Source organism: Marmota monax, unplaced genomic scaffold, assembly GCF_021218885.2.
Source record: "Marmota monax isolate L192 unplaced genomic scaffold, Marmota_monax_Labrador192_F-V1.1 WCK01_AAM20220418_F8-fsc00036, whole genome shotgun sequence".
NCBI lineage: Eukaryota > Metazoa > Chordata > Mammalia > Rodentia > Sciuridae > Marmota > Marmota monax.
The window spans coordinates 9,077,678-9,099,754 of NW_026694491.1; the positions used below are offsets into that span (position 1 = coordinate 9,077,678).

The window sequence follows — 22,077 nt, forward strand, 5'->3', positions numbered from 1 at the left end:
ACATGAGAACAAAATGTAAAATGATTATATATAATACCATTATATTTGAGACATAAAAAGAATGTATATAAACATTTTAAAAGAGTTTCCATATCTATAGCTTATTTCTTTTCTTGCTATTGTGAAAATTTTTTTTCCAGGTTGATCATTAAAGTGAGCCTTTGGATGATTACTTGATGAACACAATAAGAATATACTTTAAGGATAACTAATGTGTCAGACTCTCTGGGTCCATAAACAGGAATAGAAAAGAGTTACCAGCTCTACTTCTAATGAAAATGTCTAAAAACATAGGATCTATATACCCATCTCATGGACTCTTATAAGGAGAATTTCTCTCTGATGAAACTGATTTGACAAATAAAGGACTGAAGTTCATCAATATAAAATAGTGTACTTTCTCAAACCTTGTTTCTCTATTTTTCTTGTTAGATGTCAGAGACAGAATAGAAACCAGTTGTTTAGTATATAAAGGATAAATTGTGGATTCAACTTGAGTCATCTAAGTTTTCTAGCTTTTTATATAATTTAGATTATATTTTCCACCTTTGAGGAAAATGAATTTTGAAAACTTTGAAAATGTTAGCTCAGCCTAAGTTGTACGATGAGGAGACGTTTGTTGGAAAAAGAACTGAATTTACCTTTTACAATAGATTCACTAGGTTCTTTCATGCAATATCTATATATAAGCCATGATGATTCCATGTATCCATGTAGCTTCATTTTATGTTTTCTAATCTACTAATAATGTGTTAGTCAGCTTTTTGACTAGAGTACCTGATGAGTGTCAACGTACAGGAGGAAATGATTACTTTGGGATCATGGTTTTAGGCGTTCAGTCCATGGTCAGTGAAGTCCATTGCTCTGGGTCTGAGGTGAGGCAGAGAATAATGGCACAGGAAGGAGAGAGACAAAGAGATCAAGAGAGAGATGGTGGGGGTGGTTAGAGAATGGCAAGAATCTAGAGAGAGAAAGAGATGCTCAAGAAGCTAGAGACAAAATAAAATACCCAAGGACACACTGGCCAGTGACCTACTTTCTCTAGCCATATTCCACCTATTTTATAGTTACCACCCAGTAATGCATTTAAAGTATTAATCCATCAAATGAATTAATCCACTGATATGGGTACAGCTCTCATAATTTGATCATTTCAACTCTAAACATTCCTGAATTTGCTGAACAACAGATTTTGGGGGTAATAACTCATGGAAACCACAACAAATAATGTGCTAAATATTGAAGATTGAACAGAAGGAATACAGAGAAGACAATTGTAAAGAAACATTTTACTCTTTTTTTCATTGATTGATTTCTGGATTTTTCACTTAATAGCTAGTACTCAGGCAAAAACTGATAGACTGTGGGATCACAGAAAAATAACTTGTTCACTCCAAACTCTTCTTTATCTTAATAATAAAAAAGTACCATGTCTATATAGCTTCTATGATCTTTTCCTGAATAACACTTACTTACACAGTATATTTCCTATGAGATTATCCATTGCAAATAACACTTTTTTTTTCAAACAAGGAAAATAAACACTCTAAAAGGGAGGACTATCTGGGTACAATGGCACATACCTGTAATCCAAATGACTCAGGAGCTGAGGCAGCAAGATTTCAAGTTTGAGGCCAGCCTTGGCAACATAGTGAGACTCTCTAAAATAAATAAATAAATTTTAAAAAATTTTAAATTCTGGAGGTATAGTTCAGTGATAAATTTTCCTTGGATTCAATCCCTTATACAAGAGGAAAAAAGAAAGAAAAATGAAATAAATACAGAACACCTGAGAATGATACATAAACTGGTATATGAACCAAATAAACATAAAAGTTATAAATTATCATGTTGCACTCAGATAACTTCAGCACAATATTAAAGTACTAAAATTATGAATCAATATTGCAAAACTGTTTAAGAAAGCATTAAAATATATTCTAAACAATGCCTACAATCAAATATGAAAAAAGAAAGATATTTTGAAAAATAAAAATATTTTAAAGTATCTCCTGAAATATATACTTGAAGATGTAATCCACTCAAATACATAATAAATCAAAATTAAGGACACATGAACCAATACCTCAAGGAATGAAGAGACTAGCAGAAAATCCTGAATCCAGGTAAAATATCATTAAACCCTAATAATTATAACAACTGGCTGAAAAACAGAATGCATTTTAGTCTTATAAATAAAAATTAATAGATTCAAAAATTTTAAAAGAGGGCAAAAAAATCTCAGTAAACAAACACTGGGTGGGTTGACCTGACAGAGAAAGTTTTAATAGTCCTTCATCATTCACAGCAAGGAAGTACAGAATATTGTTTCATTTCTGTAGCTGATAACTAGAAATAAAAATTGAACCAATGCTATTGAAAGTTGTAGGAGTAATCATTCTTAGAAAAGAACAAATAGACCATAACCTTCTGAATTAGCAAACACAGAAAGGAAAGAGCAAGAAAAATAAGTAAAACAAAGGAAACCTTTGAATTATAGCAAAATTGTTTAGATTTAGATACTTGAACCAAAACCAAACATCTAATAAAAGAGTACATGGAAACTTCACCTAGCCAATATATAATAATAATGCATCCTGATATCTTTCAAAGGGAATAAAATAAATTATAAAAAAATGTGATCAGACAGCTTCATATTTTTTATTAGTATAACTTAATACCCCCCCACCAAATGGAAGAGCTTCAAAATTCAGAAAAAAATAATTTTTAATTAAGCTTTCTATAGTCTTAGGAAGATTATGAAGTTACTGAGAAATATTTGTTCCTTCTTTATAATAGAATTATACATTCCTATCAATGGATCTGTGATTTATGAGTGCCTATGTTGCTATGGTACTGACCACAGATTTTGAGTAAGTGATACACTGTAGCAATGAGGACATGACATGATGAATATGATATTTGCCAGATCTGAATTGGAAGCTTGAAAGGTTATTCATGACTTGATTTGACATCACCCTTGCATTCCTGTTCTCTGCCACGAGAATGCACCTTCTTACAGGAGCTACTCCTTCAGTCTGAATCTTAGAATGAGATATGACAGCAAATGGAGAGCCAAGTTGAGCCTTGCTGAGTCAGACACAAAGCTGATCCATAGTTCTTATGGAGTGTGGGCCAGAAACAAGTATATGTTCTTATAAATCACTGTGATTTGGAGACCTTTTTTTTTTTAACCATATCAAAACTGAAACTACAGACATAAAAAGGATTCTTACTCCTCTGAGTAGGTAGTTTGCTGCATTTTTCTGCTCAGCATACATTACCCCTTTGTTCTGGTGTTAGCATGAAGATTTTTATTTTGTAATTCCTCTTTACCTGAGGTCCATTCAAGTAATTAGGATAATGCTATGCACATTTCCCAACTCCATGAATGGGTATAAGGGTCATGAGGATCTCAACACTTCTTCCTCCTTTGACCTGATTGAGTCAGAAACCTGAACACAAGTCCTTTCAGCCATGAGAGACATGCTCATTAGTTTTATGTCATGAGCTGGTTACCAATATGGAGCAAAGGTTTCTCAAGATTTTCTCTAGACAGCTGTCCAGATCCTTCAGGATCTATCAGGAAAAGACAAATTGTTTTAAAGAGATCAAACATGAAATTAAAATTGAGACATGGAAAGTGACAGAGTTGTGATGATATTATTAAAACCTTAAATACATCCATTGTATTCTTGGAATTTTCTGGAGTAATAAATCTCCTTTTATATTTTAGCCATTTTGTCTGGATATTTTTTATGTTTTTCTCTTAATCAAAGTAATGTACTTTGCTATAGCTCCCGTTTATCTTTTATGATTTGAAATATTAGTGAATGAAGAATAACGAAGACCTTGGATCCAAGAAACAGCATAAAACTCAATGAAAGAGGGCTGAGATTGTGGCTCAGTGGTAGAGCACTCGCCTGACATGTGTGAGGCACTGGGTTCGATCCTCAGCCCCACATAAAAATAAATAAAGGCAGAAAGGGCGAATGGGGTAGTGGCTCAATAGCAGAGTGCTTACCTAGCATGGGTGAGGCACTGGGTTTGAGCCTCAGCACCATGTAAAAACAAAAAATGAGTAAAATAAATAAATAAATATATACATAAACTCAATGAAAGAGGAAAATTCCAAAAACAGCTGTATGCTTGGCAAAGTAATTGATTGCATAGAGGGAAAAGCCATCAAGAAAGCTCCAAGGAGGGTTTTTTTTTTTTTTTTTTAAGAAATTTGTCCCAAGTAAAAACAACTACAACAAATTATTAAGAAACTGGAAGATGTCAATACTTGAAAATCGACGTGTTTGCATTTTTTTTAATTCTCCCAGTATCAGAAAACAAAGATAAGTCACAAATCCTACCATCATTATCTACACAAGAAAACCATCATTTGTAGACTCAAAGGCAATTTTGAGAAGGGGTAGATTATAGGATGGAGGATCCATTTGTTCTTTTTGCTAGAAGTTAAATGTGTTGCCAACACTAAAAGAATCTTAAAATAAAATTAACAAAAATCTAGAAATGCAAAACTCTTCATTTACAAATAAGAAGTTAGTAAATCAAGAAATATAAGTTTATGCATTTTATATTGTAAATATAACTATGCCAAAAGTAATTTAATATTTTGTCCATTTTAATTGTGAACACATTTTGTAAGTTAGCTAAATTCTCATCTATCGTGGAAGAAAGTGAATACATAAGATAAAAAGGAAAGATAAAGTCAATAACAATGAGGCTACATCAAAACCTATCATTTCCAAGTTGCCAGCCTCTCTCAAAACAAATGAAGTCATACATAGTTAAAGTGAATAATTACCTCTTACAAAATGCCTGAGAATGCAGAGGATTAGAAAGAAAGGGAAATTTTACTTTATATTATAAATCATTCCAGATAAACATTTGCACTTGAATTTCTTATTCACTTTAGTGTATTATTTTTGTTTTTATAAGAAAATAGTCTAAACTCAGCTAGTGAGAGTTTTAATTTAAAATAATAATTGAACTATATGCTACAAGCAAGAATTCATACTGCAAAGCAATTTATTGAACATTAAACAAACTCAATAATTTTAAAAGCGAGACCCAAGACTGGAAAGTTCCAATGCTCTCTTCACATGAATTTAGAGTAGAGTGTGAACTCCAAAAGTCATTAGTAAGAAAAGATTTTTTTTAATGGGCAAAAAAAGCATACAGAATAGACAGCAAGTAAGCCCATGAAAATAAATAGCTTAATATCATTATTCATTAGGAAAATTGAAATTAAAACTACAATGATATATTACCATATACCTACCTTTTATAGAAGTTATAAAAGTGAAAGGCTTACTATATTAAGAGTTGTAGATGCAATGAAGTAACTGGACCTCATATACCCTCCTGATTGGAATGTAAAATATTGTAAATATCTTAGAAAATAGTTTGATACTTTCTTACATAGTTAGACACACAATTGCAATATGACCTCGCCTTCCAACTTTGATGTGTTTACCCAAGGATAAGAAAAACTTATGCCCATATTAAAGACATACAACAATGTCCTTATCAGCTTTATATACAATAGTTAAAAACAGAAATTTAGGACTTCCAGAAACATGGTATGAGCTGCTCCTCTGTGATACAAATTATAAAGAACAACACAAACAAAAATTACTTAAGGTTACTGGAAATTGTCCTAAGGACAAAAAAATTAAGAAACATTTCTTCAATACAGTCTTCTAAATGTCCATAATAACAATGGACATTTGAAAAACGTGAGCCACACATGCTCTGTCTTCTCTCATCTCCAGTTCAGTTTGACAGAAGCTCCAATTGGGTGAATGTGTCCAAATAATGAGGTTTGGCCTCTTACCAGGTACGAGTCAAGGACTACAATATCTCCTCAAGAGGCGAAACCTAAGGCACTTGTCACACTCACAGGTTCTGTCCCCAAAAGGATAAAATCTGATTTAGTGCAGCCCAAGGGCTGAGGAATCCCTTCATCCACTCAGACCTTACTCATAGATGGAGGCTCTAACTAGGCAAGGAAGATTGACAATAATGGGATTATTAATAAGCATACTCCTTGCCCCAGCTTGTTCATGGAGGAGTAGAGATTTCATACAAGTAATGAAAATAAACAACAACAACAACAATAACAAAACTGGGACTATCATCCTCACTCAGCACCATACTCGTAAAGTAGGGTGGTCACTCCAAGGAGAATGGTCCAATGTTGCCGCAGTCTGGCTGGGCAAACTAACTGGGGGGCGAGTGACGAGGAACTTGTGAAGGTTGATACAGCAGGAGCGGGAGCCGTTTATTGTAGGACAGGAGGGGTATATATACATAACTGAATACACAGCTTAACTTAATTGACATCATTAGATACAGCAGTCAGTCAGTAAGGAATCTGCACACTTAATGACTCGCTGGTGTTACTTCACAAACCACTCCTTCTGGCAAAGTGCCAGGCGCCATCTTGACTTGTCTGTGGCTCTCAACACAATGTCATCTTCCCATCTCCAAGACAATGACTTAGAATGTAGCCAAGGGAGAAGCAAGACACAAAACTGGAAAGTTGCAATGCTCTCTTCACATGAATGGACTTTATTTAGAGTTCAATGTGGGAAAGTTCAAGTCTAAAGACGATCTCCAAAACTGTGGGGATTAGGAACAGGGAATTTGGAGTAAGCACTTAAAAGGAGGCCTATAGTACTGAGAGAGCAATGAAGTCAAAAGTAGGCCAATTAGTGTACCATAGAACCAGAGAAAGAAATGGCCCAAAAGAACTAGTTTTGGTTTCAGAACAAACCTCAAAGACTGGTTTTAAATGCAAAGGGACCTGCATTTTATTGGATCAGACAGTTAAATAATTTAGACCTCAAGGCATTGCCCCAAACAATACAGCAATCAGCTGGCAATTAGTGAAGCCTAACATCTGGGTGTGCTACCAAGAGAGAATTTATCACAGAGAATAGCAGAAGAGCCAATGAGAGTATTGCTAAAACTGTTAGCCCTAGTCATTCCTGGGCGACTGTGCACATGCACAAGCTCATACAGAGATGAGCAACAGGAGGGGCTTCATACTGCAGGGGAAACAGATGCCATCAAAATAGTCCAGCCAAAATTATTACTCTGATAAGCAAGGATCAGCACATCTTAAACAGGAAACTTCAGCAACCAGAGTTACTCCAGAATGTCTAAAATGGCCAGTTTTCCACAAAATAATATGAGATAAAGCAAATAAACTGGAAAATGTGATCCATATATAGAAAAACAACAAGAACAAAAACATGTAACAGAAATAGGTTGTGAGAGGGACCAGATGTCTGACTCAGGAGACAAAGTCTTCAAAGAAACCCTTACATGTTAAAATAACCACAGGAAACCATGCTATCAGACATGAAGGAAGGAGGGTTTTGTTGTTGTTGGTTTTGGTTTTTTTTTTTTTTTTTCTGATTGACAATGTGAGAAAATCCAAAGACCTGTTCCTCAGTGAAGCTCTTTAGAACTAGAAAAGGATAATCATGTGATGGGGTTTATGCTTAATGAAAAAATACTAGGCAGAATTAAACATATTGTATTAGTTTACATAACACTTTACAGAGTTTAAAATAATCTACAGAGGACAGATTACTGGTAGCCTAACTGTAAGGAAAGAAAGAGGAGGTGTGATGGAGGAGGGGAAAGGAGTCACTGAAATTTTGGGGAGTGATTATTAAAAAGCAAATTAATATTATGATTGTCCTTACTTTGTAGATATATTTCAAAATTCATCATGTTTTGTAAATATGTAGCTTATTTATGTAAGTCAAGAAATTTTCTTTAAAAAGATGAACAAAAGGGTTAAAAAAAAAGCTACCAAAAGAATGTAGGAATAACAATTTGCTGGGATTGTATCATAAAAGCATTTAACTCAAGAGGTGTCTTTAGAGGCTCTATTCCCATATGAGGCACTTTAATAGCTCATTATAAAAACTGTTGATATTTTTAAAACATATCATATTAACATAAAAACAGCATAGAATTAGCGCTAAAGGCAGACAGAAACATTTTGAAATTCTCCACCCATCCTGTAATCCTTCATGATTTGAGGGTTATTCTAAATGCAGAAGGGATTGATTACTTGAACATCTGCAAAAGAGATACTTAGTTTGCTCCTTTCTCAGATTGGTGTTTATCAAACTTCAGAATGCATAAAAATTACTGTTTGTTTTACTTACAAAATAAAACGATGTACAATCAAGTGCTGCCTAAGGATGTTTCAGTCAACAAGGGCCTGTGTATGTGATAGTGATCCCGAAGATTATGTCGCCCAGTGATGTCATGGGCATCTTAGTTTGCATTAAGTACACTCTATGATGTTTGCACAATAACAGAATCACCTAAAGACATACTTCTCAGAACATATGCCTGTCCTTAAGCACTATGTGACCATATATGAAATATGTAGACAAGTTGGGACAGAGTCAAGTGTAATTTAGTACAGATGTGATTTATGTCATACAAATGTGAATGCAATAAAAATCAAAGTCAGAAAGATTAACTCAGTTAAAAAAATTATGTTATCACAATGGATATAAAATTAGAATCATGAGTTTGGTAAGGAACATTTATAACCCCAGTATCATTGAATAACTGAGGAAGACTAGCAGGAAATACAACAATGTAGAAGGAAAATGTAGTAGCAGTGGGAGATTTTATCTCAGTCTTTCTTCCTGATTACTTAAATCTCAAGGAGTGGTCATGGAAATCCAAACGTAAGGGAAAGTAAATAAGCAATTATGTTAGTTGGCTCTGGTAGCAAAGGCTACTGTAATAAAATACCACAGAGGTTTTGGCTAAAACAACAGAAACTTATTTTCCCAAAGTTCTGGAGACTAGAAGTCTAAGATCAACATGCTCTCGGGGTTGGTTTCTGGTGAGGTCTCCCTTGCTGACTTAGAGTTATCTATCTTTTTACTGTGTTTTACATGCCCTCTCTGTGCACACAGGAAGACAGAGGTTGCTGGTGTCTCTTTTTTTAATAAGGACACCAAACAATCAGGTTCAGGTTGGGGCTCCACCCTTTTTTTTAACCTTAATTATGTCCCTATGGGCCCTATCACCAAACAAAATCTCATTGGGGATTATGAACATATGAATTTGGGGGATCACAATTTAGCCCATAGCAGTGACATAATCCATAGATTCAAAAGTTGATGTTTGTTTTTAGCACATTTAGTAATAAAAAAGACTATTCTTATTAGTCCTTTATGATGACTAATTTGACATTCAGGAGCCTAGGTTTTAGAGGTACATTGACTACTCAGAGGATCATCATTTGTATTAATTTATTAGTTTTTGTACTTTTAATGTTTGGCATTATTTGGGGAATGAAGATCATATTGAATTATCAACTATTAAAAAAAACTCCCCAGATCTCACTTGCACAGCAAAATAAGGCAATGCATTACTTTTGAGTTGTCCATAGGTTAAATAGTGGTTTCTCTGACATTTCTCTGGTGTTCATTTAAGTAATCATGTTCGTTCATGTAAAGGGTTGTCTGGGGCTGGAATGCCCAAGATGGTCTCATTTGCTATTGAGACAATCAATCAGTGCTGACTTTGTGCTGAAGCTTTTTAATTCCCTTCTATGTAACCTTCTGTCCTCTGGTACTCTTGCTTGGCTTCTAAAATGGTATTCTCAAGGCATCTGAAAGTGCTACCTTCAAGTCCTATCCTCATAAGGGCCAGGCCTGGGAATCATTTCTGTTTGTCAATGCAAGTTACAAGGTGAGGACAGGTTCAAGAGGTAGGCAATATAGACCAGGACTCTTAATGGGAACAGTTGTAAAGAACATGTGGCCACTTTTAATGTACTTCATTCTGGTCCCAATTGTTTACTTTTCTTCCACCAGGAAAATTTCCAAAATAGTCACCCAATGAAAGGATCAGGCCCAAAGTTCACTATGGACTGATACAAAACTATCTGAGTTAGGAATGCAGTTTTCTGAATGTATCCCCTGTTGATTGAGAGATTTATAAACAGAAAAGACTAGTTGTACTTCCTCCCTATACACACAGAAAATATGAGGGAGATTTAGGCATAATAGACATTTACAGTCAGAATGGGGAAAGAATACTAAGGATATAGCAGTCACTTGACATATAATTCTGAAAATATCTGGGTACCTGCCATCATCTCTGCCTATTTGTAAGAGTACTCTTTGATAAGGGCTCATTTCTGCTCCAAAATAATCCCTTTGTTCTCTGTAACTCTTGGCTCCTCCTTCTGGATCTTTGGTTCTGTGGTCTGAGATATCTTTTCTCTTAATAAGAAATGCACTATTTTTTGAAGTTGAGAAGTGCTCTAAGCCTATCTTCTGCCCATTGAAAGTTCAGGTCCCAGAAGTTTCTTTCCTATTTCAACTTAAAGCTTCTGATCTTTGCTTTCATTGATATCACCCTTAAACCTTTGTTGATTTCATAAGAATTCAAATTAATTCCATATTTCAAAAGCCACATCAATAATTAATTTTAAAACCCACCCAAGTGCACAGTGATTCCTGGGAGTCCTCACTTCATTACTCCATATGTTGATTTTAATTTAAAAGTGAACTAATGTCTCATTGTGGTTTTATTGTCATTTCACTTATTACCACTACACTTGGGTGATTTACCTTTCTTTGTTCATTTATGATTCAAGTTAGAGAGAACTCTATCGACTTGAACTGCATATGAGATAGCTGAGAAGAATGTCCTGAAGATTTTTAGACACCCATCTAGCAAACACTTTTGGGATATGAGACTCCAATTCAAATCTTTCATCAGAGTTCTAAATAAAAACCTTATTGCCACAGCTTTGATTAAGTCTCTGTCTCCAGAGCTTATTTGATGTTGAGGAGTTTTTATTTCCAACCTAGTATATTCTGGCTTTCTACATATGTTCTCAATCCCTGATTTCAAACCATTTCCTTCTTTAGCTGATCGTTTCTTCCAACACCTTATCACAGGCACCTAGATCAAACCAATTGGCACTCTCAACATTCTGTCCACAGATGCCTTCAACCAGTTCCAGTTCATTACGTGCATTCTCAACCTTTAGGTTCCTTCAGTCAGTATTTTTATTAATTTTTCTGTCCCTATATCACATGGGTTACTTTTTTCTTTATCCTCCAACAGTCGCTTTGCAATTTTTCTAGTCTTACAATAATAGATTTCTCACTCCTTTTTCATGTTCTAGCACCCATCTGGTCCTAAAGTCAGTGAAACAATTATGTTAAAGTTTTGTTTTAGTAGCTCCCAACCTCTAGGTACATTTTCTTTGTTATGACTTGGATACAAGGTGTCCCCCAAAATCTAGAATATTCAGAGATGAAATGAATAGATTTTGGAAAGCTGTAACCCAATTGGTCCACCTTAGTTTGAATGGATTAACTGGGTGGTAAGTATAAACAGGTGGGATGTGGCTGAAGGAGATTAGTTATGGGGTGCACGCCCCAGAGGGCTTCCTCTTCCTTGTGGCTCCTTCCCCTCTCTTTCTGGCCTCCATGAGGTGAACAGCACCCTCCCTTGGACACCCTTCGGCTATGATGCTGTGCCTCACCTTGAGCCCAGAGAGATAGTCAGCTAACCATAGACTGAACTTCTGAAACCATTAGTCAAAATAAACTTTTCCTCCTGTAATTTGTTCTCTTGGGTATTTTGGTCACAGTATCAAGAAGTTGACTAACACATTCCTGCATCCATTAAATTTTGGTTTAAATAAATCACACTAAAGTACAAATATTTATTATTTCTCACCATTTTATGGGCTGGCAGATGATTCTCATACTGATTTACCCACGTTCCTTTTATTGGCTGATAAAGGGTAAACGGTAAGGTCCAAGCTGGCCTGTCACCTGTCTAGCAGTTAATGTTGTCTCTAATGTGGAATTTACTTCTACAGTGGTCTGTTATTTTCTAGAAGCTGGCTTCTAGGCTTCCTTATATGAAGATCTGAGAGGGAAAGGCAAATTCTCAGAGTCTCTATAAGACCTTTCAGTTCCTGATTTTCTCCATTAACTTCTGGTACATTATATTCATTAACAGGTATCATAAGGTCAGCCAGGATTCAAGGCATGTGGAATTGGAGTTCATCTCTTGATACCAGTTATTACAAAGAATCTGTGGCCATATTTACTAGATCCTAAAGAGTAATGTGAACATGTTAATTAATTTTAGTTTAAAAATTACAACTCCTGAGATAGGTGCAATGGAGTACACCTGTAATCCCAATGGTAGTTCAGGAGGCTGAGGCAGAAGGAACGCAAGTTCAAAGCCAGCCTTGACAACTGTGAGGTGCTAAGCAACTCAGTGAGACCCTGCCTCTAAATAAAATACAAAATAGGGCTTGGGATATGTTTCAGTGGTAGAGTGCCCCCGAATTAAATCCCCAGTACCCCCCCAAAAATTACAATTACTAGAAAAGAAAGAATAATTGTATTTTTTATTTTTAACTTTAACAAAAAGTAATTAAGTAATTAACTTTTGCAAAGGAGTAAAACAGCTGATTTATTGCTACACAAAATGCTTTATATTTATTTTAGAAAAGACTTGACTTGATATTTTGGTTTTAATTTTCTTGAAAAACTTAGGTTTTCTAAAGATAGAAATTGTTTTAATAAAATAGGAAGAATCCTGTTTCTTATAGCAAAGCTAAGAGAGAGCAGAAAACACATAATTTTGATGGGATTCTTCATAAAAAGAGCTTTATTGTGTATGCTACTGAGAATAATATTGATGACTTGGAGATATCATTAAAAATATTTGGTCTATATGCATGTAATTAAAAATTTATACAGAGATTTAGAATCAATGTATCTTACACACTGAAAAATTCCTTCATTTACTTTTCTGCAGTTATTACTTTACATATAGTGTGGATTTTTGTGCAATTTGGTTTGTTAATATAAGATTAGTTTTGTGAGTTTTTGCACACTGATGAGTGACATTAGCTAATTCTTGTAACTGTTATAGAGTATTCTATTTTGCATAATATATTTTGTATTGTTTATTCATTCTTTTATTCTTAACATTTCCAAATTTGCTCTTATAAACAACACTAGTTAAAAGATTTTGTTTACATCTCCTTGAATGCATGTGCAAAGTTTGTCAAGCACTGGAAATGCTGACTTATGGAACAGGAACAGATTCAAGTGTGCTATAGTACCAAATTATTCCCCCAAAGGACTGACAATTTACAGCCCCACCCAGAGTGCAAACCTGTTTTTGGGAGTCTACATTATCCCTAACACTTGAGATTGCTGGAGATTTTGATTTTTAATTTAAATGATTGAACTGATGTCTCATTGTGGTTTTTAATGTGAATTTCCTTTATTAACCTTGGGCTTGGATTGTTTGCCTTGTTCCTGTTGACTTACATTTCTTTTTGTATTCCCAGTTTCTAATTCATTGTCTGTTATGTATGTCCTTAGGTCCTTGACCTGAATTTTTAACAAGGAAGGACCTTAAGTAATTTTAAGCAGGTAGACTGTAGATCACACTTTGAGGAAAAAAAAAAGAAATTCTTTAAGTCATCATACCCAGCTGACAGTAGAAGACCATATCCTTAAAGCATTAATATCCCTTTGGAAATTATGCAATAGAGAGATGATATGAAATTTTCTCTTTATAACCTCATCTTACTCTCATACAATGTATTTATAATGCAATAAAAAAGTTACTAATTGCCTTGGCACAACATGCTATGTCTTAGTAGGCATTGTACTTCTAAGCTGAAAATGTCAGTAATGTTTGTCTAGTCTCTGAAAAGTCTTCACTATTTCCAGGTATCCTCAGTGTGTGGGGTGTGTGTGTGTGTGTGTGTGTGTGTGTGTGTGTGTGTGAGATTAGATGAAAATTGATTCAGTCATTTGCATACTTTGCATTGTTTATCACTGAGGATAAAAAATAAACAGGATGCTAAAGCTTCTCAAGAGCAGATGGAAAACAAAAGTACAAACTACAATATAAATACTTGAGTAGAGTTGGAGAGTACAAGGACTGTCACTGAATGTAGAAGAGGTCACTTAAGTAAACTGATGAGGTCAATCAGAGTTGTTAATGGAAAAATTGTACCTAATGTGAGCCTTAAAGAATAAAGAGGTATTGATTAGCAAAGTGCTTCAAAATCCCTCTTATCTCAACCCCCTGTGAATCTTTTATAAATAATAAAATTTAAAAGACCAGCATCTTAGCTACTGAGTCAAAATCCTTGAGGCTGGATATGTGGCATGCATATTTTAGAAATCCTCCATCTGAATTTCAAGCTAGGCAGAAACTAAATGTGTGATATGTTAGGTAAGTGCATGACATAGTAGATTCTCAATGACATCTATCAAATGATGGAAAAATGAATGAATGGACAAGCCATTAGACTTCATATCTCTTGGCTTAAATTTTATGCTTATCCTGAAGTTTTTGAGGAACCAATAATAGATTTCAAGCAGAGAGTGAAAGTTGAAATTAATTTAAACAAAACAATATTCTAAAATGACAAAAGAAGCTCATACATTTTTTAAATTTCTTTTTGTTTATCTGGAGCTGTGACTAGCACTTATAAATGATGGTTTTCCTTATAATTAATCTCTTACTTAAGGTGCTTAAACTCAATACAATGGTGTATACAATTTACCTGAACCTATTGACAGAAGAAATGATGTAAACCTAACATAAAAGGACCAACTGTCCTATTTTCTACCTGCTATGAGAAACATGACATACACCACAGAGAAAAAAATAATCATTAAGTTTTCTGGCATTGTAATGAATAATTTAAACATATAAATGCTATTCTGCATATTTTATTTTATAATGGAGCATATAATCTCTTTTGGTTTTGACAGCATGCTTTTTTTTTCCAGTCTGATTTTTGCAATGCTATATCTTGGAAAAGCACTTAGCTGATTAAAAACGCCCTTGCAGTCCTCCATGAATGGTAGGTAGAAAAAAAAAAGTGGAAAGTAAGACAGAGGAAGGTATGGAAGAGGTGACAAGAGAGGACCTCAGTCACTCAAACCTTAATTAAACTACCATTCACCCTGCCTCCTGAGTTCTGGTAAGAAGGATCAACTTAAAGGACCAAGGACCTGAGTTATCATGACTTTCCTTGATTGGCTTAATTATTTTCAGGACACTTGAGGAGAGAAACCCAAGAAAGCAAATGGCCAAATGTGAAACTAAGTCAGTATCCACCAATGAATGAAGAGCTAGGGGAATTTAGATTCTTGCAAACCAAATTGTATTGGGCTCTGTTATGGTTTAGATGGGAGAAGTCCCCTGAAAAGTTTATATGTTAGTTAACGCAGAAATGTTCAAAAGCAAGATGATTAGATTATGAGAGCTATAACCTAATTGGTGGGTTAACCTACTTTATGGATTTGAATGGATTATTGGGTGGTGAATATAAGCAAGTAGGAGTATGTGTAGGAAGTAGATAATTGAGGTCATGTCCTTGGGGATTATAGCCCCACCCCAATCCTAAATGCTCTCTCTCTCTCTCTCTCTCTCTCTCTCTCTCTCTCTCTCTCTCTCTCTCTCTCTCTTTCTGCCTCTCCCTCCTTTCCTGCAGCATGAGCTGAACAGTTTTGCTCTGCCATGCCTTTCCACCATGGTGTCCTGCCTCACCTTAGGCCTAGAGCAATGTAGCTGGAGAACTATGAACTGAGATCTTTGGAACCATGAATCAGAATAAAGTTTCCTCCTTTAAATTGTTCCTTCCTTCCTAGTATTTTAACCAGTAATGTAACATGACACAGGCCCAGAGCAATAGATAGATTGTCACCACCACACTCTTGGTTATCTTCAACAAGTGTTACCTGAGATTCTATGAGCATATTAGCCTGTGAGTACAGAGAGAATGCAGAAAATAGATATCTTAGTTTTTTGGGATTATCACAACATACAATAAACTGGGTGGTCATGAAAAACAAAATCTTCTCACATTTTGGAGGCTGGGCAGCCCCAGATCAAGTCATTGGCAAACTCAGTGTCTGGTGAGAGCCTGTTTCTTGGATCATAGATGGCACTGTCTAACTGTATTTTCACCTGGTAGAAGGAGCAGGGAAGCTCTCTGGGGATACTCACCCCATTCATGAGGGATCTACCTCCAGGACCTAAACATCTATCACATGGCCCACTTCCTAAAACCATCATCCTGATGATAAGGTGTCATCATATGATCGTTAAGGGACACAAATGTTCACACAAAATGCTCTCTCCCTCTCTCTCTCTCTCTCTCTCTCTCTCTCTCTCTCTCTCTCTCTCTCTCTCTCTCTCTCTTTAGAACTGAGCTTCAAAGACTGCTTGACAGATGTAGGGTCTCATTGCCTGCAAGACACACCACATGCTTGAACTCAACTTAAACACTATGCATTCATAAAAACCTAGAGATGAGGAGTACACAGCTGAAACTCCTCATCTCTATGTTTTTATGAATGCAGAGTGTTTAAGCTGAGTTCAAGCATGTGGTGTGATCCATGTTCAAATACCTACCATGAACTCATTGCCATGAGTTCAAGCCAGATTATAAACTAACTTTTTCACCAAGCTCTAAACAGAGTGGAATTTAAATGAAAGTGTATCTGGTAATGGCAATTTCCAGGCAAATGTTATACATTTGTCTTGTGAACTGTGTCCATCAACTCTGTCCTCTATTTTCCCCTTTCTTCTCATAAAACAAAAAATGTAAGGATTACCATGTAGTTCACAGTAGGCTTCACTCAATTTCCACAGTTGACTGTACCTTTTTCAAAGAGCTCTTCTGATGTTTCTCTCAAAATTATTCCAATGACAAAAATGATTACTTATTCCTGCAGCACCTAAAGAGTCTTCAAGAATTTTCAATGCCTAAAAACTTGAGTTAAAGTTAGGGGAGAAGTTTCAAATTTGACTTATAAAATATAAACTCAACATACAAAGTTGAAGAGGAAATAGTATGCATAATAGGTTTTATAAAAATTATATCCTAAATATAAACCACATCAGTCTTTCTTTTTAAAAAGATACTTTTTTAAAATTATATATTTTCTTTTATTTTTTTTGCTTCATGCAGAAAAGCCAAGTCTAAAGCTACATGTTAGATAGAATCATTTTTTATGTATGGAGATAAATAATTTTTTAAGTTGTCCAAAAAAAAATCATACCAAAGATGCAACTCACTCAAACAGGGGACTGAAACAGCACTTACCTGATACAAATGCCTTTGGAAATCTTTACCTTTAAATGAGACTTAAAGTTCTTGGAACAGAAGTTCAAGAGATCTAAATTCCAACGTGGAAACTGAAATGTTAAAACTATGGCTCACAGATCTATAATTTAAAAAAAAACATTAAAGAAGCTCAAAACACTGTATTTTCATATAATAACTATTTCAAAGCACTCACATATCTCTCAAAGGTTACTAGTCATTCTTTTTAGTATAATGTGTTATGTCTAGATGGTAGAACCAGCCAATTTTAGATGAAGCACACTTTCAAAAAATATATCTCTATTCTCCCTCCACAGGCAAAAACTTAGGCCAATGCTGACTTGAGTTGAAGTGAGAAGTGTGTGTGTGTGTGTGTGTGTGTGTGTACACACACATCTTTCTGTGAATTCCAATTTCACTAATCTTTCATTCCTTTTCTCAGCTCTTAGAAAATGAATTCTGTTGATACTATTCTTAGGTATACAGAAAATATTAGCAAGGCTTAATGATTTTAGAAATAACTGGTTACTAGACACAATAAAATTCAAAAGTATGAAAGTTAATGTTATTTTGGATATTGAAAGTATTTTCAGAACTTTTTCATGTTTTAGTCCATGCTGAATATTTAATAGATACATGCCGCAGTCTGGCTGGGCACAAAATCACGAGCCACTCACAGCCTTGTAGATTCAAACAGCAATTCTTTATTCCCGAACTCACACCGGCACTCTACAAACACATTCTGGGCAAAATCCACACTCTCCACCGAGCTCTGAATCCCAAATACTCTCTGAATCCCACGAGAACTCAACGGGAACTCAAGGCACCTGAGGCAGCAGGATACGCCCTCTTCCTAGCAGGAATCACCTTAAACCTGGAACCGCCCGCCCTAAACCCAGAATGCCCTAAATCCCGATCCGCCCTAAACCCTGATCCACCCTAAACCCGGATCTGCCCTGGTCCTTGAGCAAGGTCACCTTTCATGCAAAGTCACTTCAAATGACCTGGGTCCACCATGGAGAGTCCTTCCTCTAAGCAACATGGAGTAGGCTGACAAAGAAATTGCGATGCATCATTCCTACTTGGCAATGGCTCTCAGCAGATACATGCTAAAAAAAATTCAAGAAGCTTTACCACTTAATTTACCAGTGGCAACTATATAACATATTTTGGGTGAACCTCTTTTCTGTAAATTACAGGCAATAGATTGTTCCTTTGGGTTATATCACTAATAACATACACATATACACACTCAGAGTACCTCCAAAATATAACTTATAAAAAAATACCTTTCCATTGTCTATAGCTTTTATATTCCACAGTGGATTTCAGCAATAGAGAAACTGATTTACACACATATATAAATTACCAGTTTATGGTCAGATATATGTAAGTTGTTAATAGCTGAAGTACCATCTTTGACATGTTATATATTATATACAGTATATTTTATTTGGTTAAAAATAAGAAACATTCAGGAAATACCTACTAAAAAATAAAAGAAAAAACATCCTGAAAAATGTATAGTTTAATATGAGTAAAATGCCACATATGTTTACAATTTAGTATTAGTGAGGAAATTAATAATGGAGAATTTGTACTCAATATTTAAAAATCAAATAATTATTTCTTCTATTTAAACCCATTGTCAATTCAAATGGACTTACTCTTCCTTTATTAAGTACACTTTCATTTTCTTGAATGGAATGATATGATGGCCAAGATTCAATTCAAAATAAGCCCAATATGGGTTATGTAAGTTGGAGGGTAGGCATTATAGAGGACACGACATTCAAATTTTTACATGATAACAAGTAAAAAAATGTTTATTTCCCCCATGTATTTTAATGTTATTTGAGCTATTTATTAACCAAACACTAGAAAGTGATAGATAATCATTTAAAAATGCTTGTGGTTCAGCAATAGCATATTTGGCTAACTGTTTTTTTTTTTTCCATAATGGACTCTTCTGTTTTTATTCTTTTCTTAAAATGTCATCTACTATAGAGACAACATAAATGTCTTCTTATTTGTGACCTTTGTTTTCACTATTTTTAAGCTCCTCCAACACCAGGCAGAATAAATAATACACGTTCTACCTATTCTCAAGCTGAGTATGAGGTTAGAGAGGTTCTGGAAAGAAAAGAATTTTGCAATCTATGAAGGGTTAAAAAGATGACATTGTTATGATAATGATGATGGTGAAGATGAAGATAATAATTGTTCTAATTGATTCTTCTTGTGTTGTATCTTACACAGTCTTATGTATAAAGTTCTTAGTAAATCAGTGATGGTGTAGATCAATTGCTTATAGTAAAGTAGTAAATCAGTGGAACTCTGACAATCATATACAAATAGTTCTCTGAACTTGAGTAAACACAAGGTCTATATTGAAATATACTTTATTAAGCTTAGCCAACAATGAAAACAACAAGAAAAGAATATATTTAATTTAGGCTTTAAGATAGAGTGTGACTCCTATTTTAATCTGAATCTATTATTTCCTAAATGCTGGAATGCTTTTGACTATTTATGAGGCTAGATGCCCTCATTGAAAGACCATCATTTATATGAATGAAAAATTCAATGGTAATTTTCATTTATTTTTTAGTTTATGTTGTCAGAAGCTCAGGTACCAATTTTGTATGCTTTTCTATATTTTATGGGAATTTCCTAACCTATTTAAAGTCTATATTCAAATAAAGTAAAAAACTCTCTCTATATAAATTTCATGTATTTCCAGGTTTTTCTTTCCAAATAACCATAATTCCTTCATAAACTCTAAATGTGAGCAAGTCTACAATGATACAGTGGTACCATTGGGAAAGTTCACTTTAATTACCCTCAATGCTACATTATTTAATACAAAGGAACAAAAAGAGCTATAATGTGTAAATGTACATTAAACAAGAACATTAATTCTAAATGTAAAATCAATTAGAATATTATTTAAATTTGTATTTTAAATAAAGCAATTTTATATTAAGTAAACACTGAAATTATACTAAGAGAAATGAAGTGAACTCAATAGTTAAACCACCCTAAAGTTGATTTAGTCAACTCACTACTCCAAAAAGTGAGCAGGATTTTTTTTATATTTTATTTTTTATTCTAATGTGTTATATAGGACAGCAAAATGCATTACAATTCATATTACACATATAGAGCACAATTTTTCATATCTCTGGTTGTACACATAGTAGAGTCAGACCATTCATGTCTCCATACATGTACTTAGGGTAATGATGTCCATCTCATCCCACAGTCTTTTCTAGCAATGTATGGGTGTGCCTTTTTCTCCCACACACTCGCCAACATTATTATTGTTTGTATTCTTAATAGCTGCAATTCTGACTAGTGTGAGATGAAATCTTAGAGTAGTCTTAATTGCATTTCTCTAATTGCTAGAGATACTGAACATTATTTCATATATTTGCTGATTGATTTTACATCATCTTCTGAGAAGTGTCTGTTCAGTTCCTTGGCCCATTTATTGAATGGGTTATTTATTTATTTACTTATTTTTGGTGTTAAAATGTTTGTGTTCTTTATATATCCTAGAGATTAGTGATCTAACTGATATGCATGTGGTAAAAATTTGCTCCCAAAATGTAGGCTCTCTATTCGCCTCACTGATTATTTTTGTTTGTTTCTTTGTTTTTCCTGAGAATTAATTTAGTTTGAATTAATCTCATTTACTGTTTCTTGATTTTAATTCTTGTGCTCTAGGAGTCTTATTAAGGAAGGCAGGGCCTAATCCAACATGATGGAGATTTGGGCCAACTTTGTCTTCTATTAGGCACAGTGTTTCTGGTTTAATTCCTAGGACCTTGATCCACTTTGATTTGAGTTTTATGCATGGTAAGAGATAGGGATTTAATTTCATTTTGTTGTATATGGATTTCCAATTTTCCCAGCACCATTTGATAAAGATGCTATCTTATTTCCAATGTATGTTTTTTGTAACTTAAATATAAGATAACTCTAGTTTTGTGGGTTTATCTCTGTGTCCCTTTTTCTGTACCATAGGTATTCAAGTCCATTTTAGTGCCAATACCATGCTGTTTTTGTTACTATTGATCTATAGTATAGTTTCAGGTCTGGTATAGTAATGCCACCTACTTCATCTTCTTGCTTTAGCTATTCTGGGTCTCTTATTTTTCCTGATGAATTTCAAGACTGCTTTTTCTATTTCTATGAGGAATGTCATTGGGGTTTCGATTGGAACTGCATTAAATTTATATAGTGCTTTTGGTAGTATGGCCATTTTGACAATATTAATTCTGCCTATCCAAGAACAAGATAGGTTTTTCCATCTTCTAAGGTCTTCTTGAATTTCTTTCTTTAGCGTTCTGTAGTTTTCATTGTAGAGGTCTCTCATCTCTTTCATTAAGTTGATTCCCAAGTATTTTATTTTATTTTATTTTTAATTTTTTGAGGCTGTTGTAAATGGGGTAGTTTCCCTAATTTCCCTTTCTGAGGATTTGTCACTGATATACAGAAATGCTTTTGATTTATGGGTGTTGATTTTATATCCTGCTGCTTTGCTGAATTCATTTACTAGTTCTAGAAGTTTTCTGGTGGAATTTTTTGGGTCTTCTAGGTATAGAATTATATCATTGGCAAATAGTGCTAATTTGAGTTTGTCTTGTTTTATCCATATTCCTTTAATTTCTTTCACCTGTCTAATTGCTCTGGCCAGTGTTTCAAGAACTACGTCAAATAGAAGTAGTGAAAGAAGGCATTCCTCTGGTTTTTAGAGGGAATGCCTTCAATTTTTCTCCATTTAGAATGATGTTGGCCTGGGGTTTAGCATAGATAGCTTTTATGATGTTGAGATATGTTCCTTTTATCCCTAGTTTTTCTAGTGTTTTGAACATGAAGGGGTG

At 34.5% G+C, this 22,077-nt stretch overlaps 1 long non-coding RNA gene across 3 annotated transcripts in view; it reads right to left on the bottom strand.

Moving 5' to 3' along the window:
- LOC131423241 (uncharacterized) overlaps positions 1–22,077 on the bottom strand; it is a 67,362-nt gene that overhangs the window by 6,942 nt on the left and 38,343 nt on the right. The window contains exons 1-3 of one of the 3 annotated variants that reach the window (XR_009224476.1): positions 17,189–17,869; positions 1,584–1,661; positions 797–870 (exon numbers count right to left, since the gene is read on the bottom strand). This is a non-coding gene — a long non-coding RNA (uncharacterized LOC131423241). Of the gene's footprint in view, positions 1–777; positions 871–1,583; positions 1,662–17,188; positions 17,870–22,077 lie in introns of those variants that run through there. The other 2 variants (XR_009224474.1, XR_009224475.1) reach the window with 2 other exon arrangements.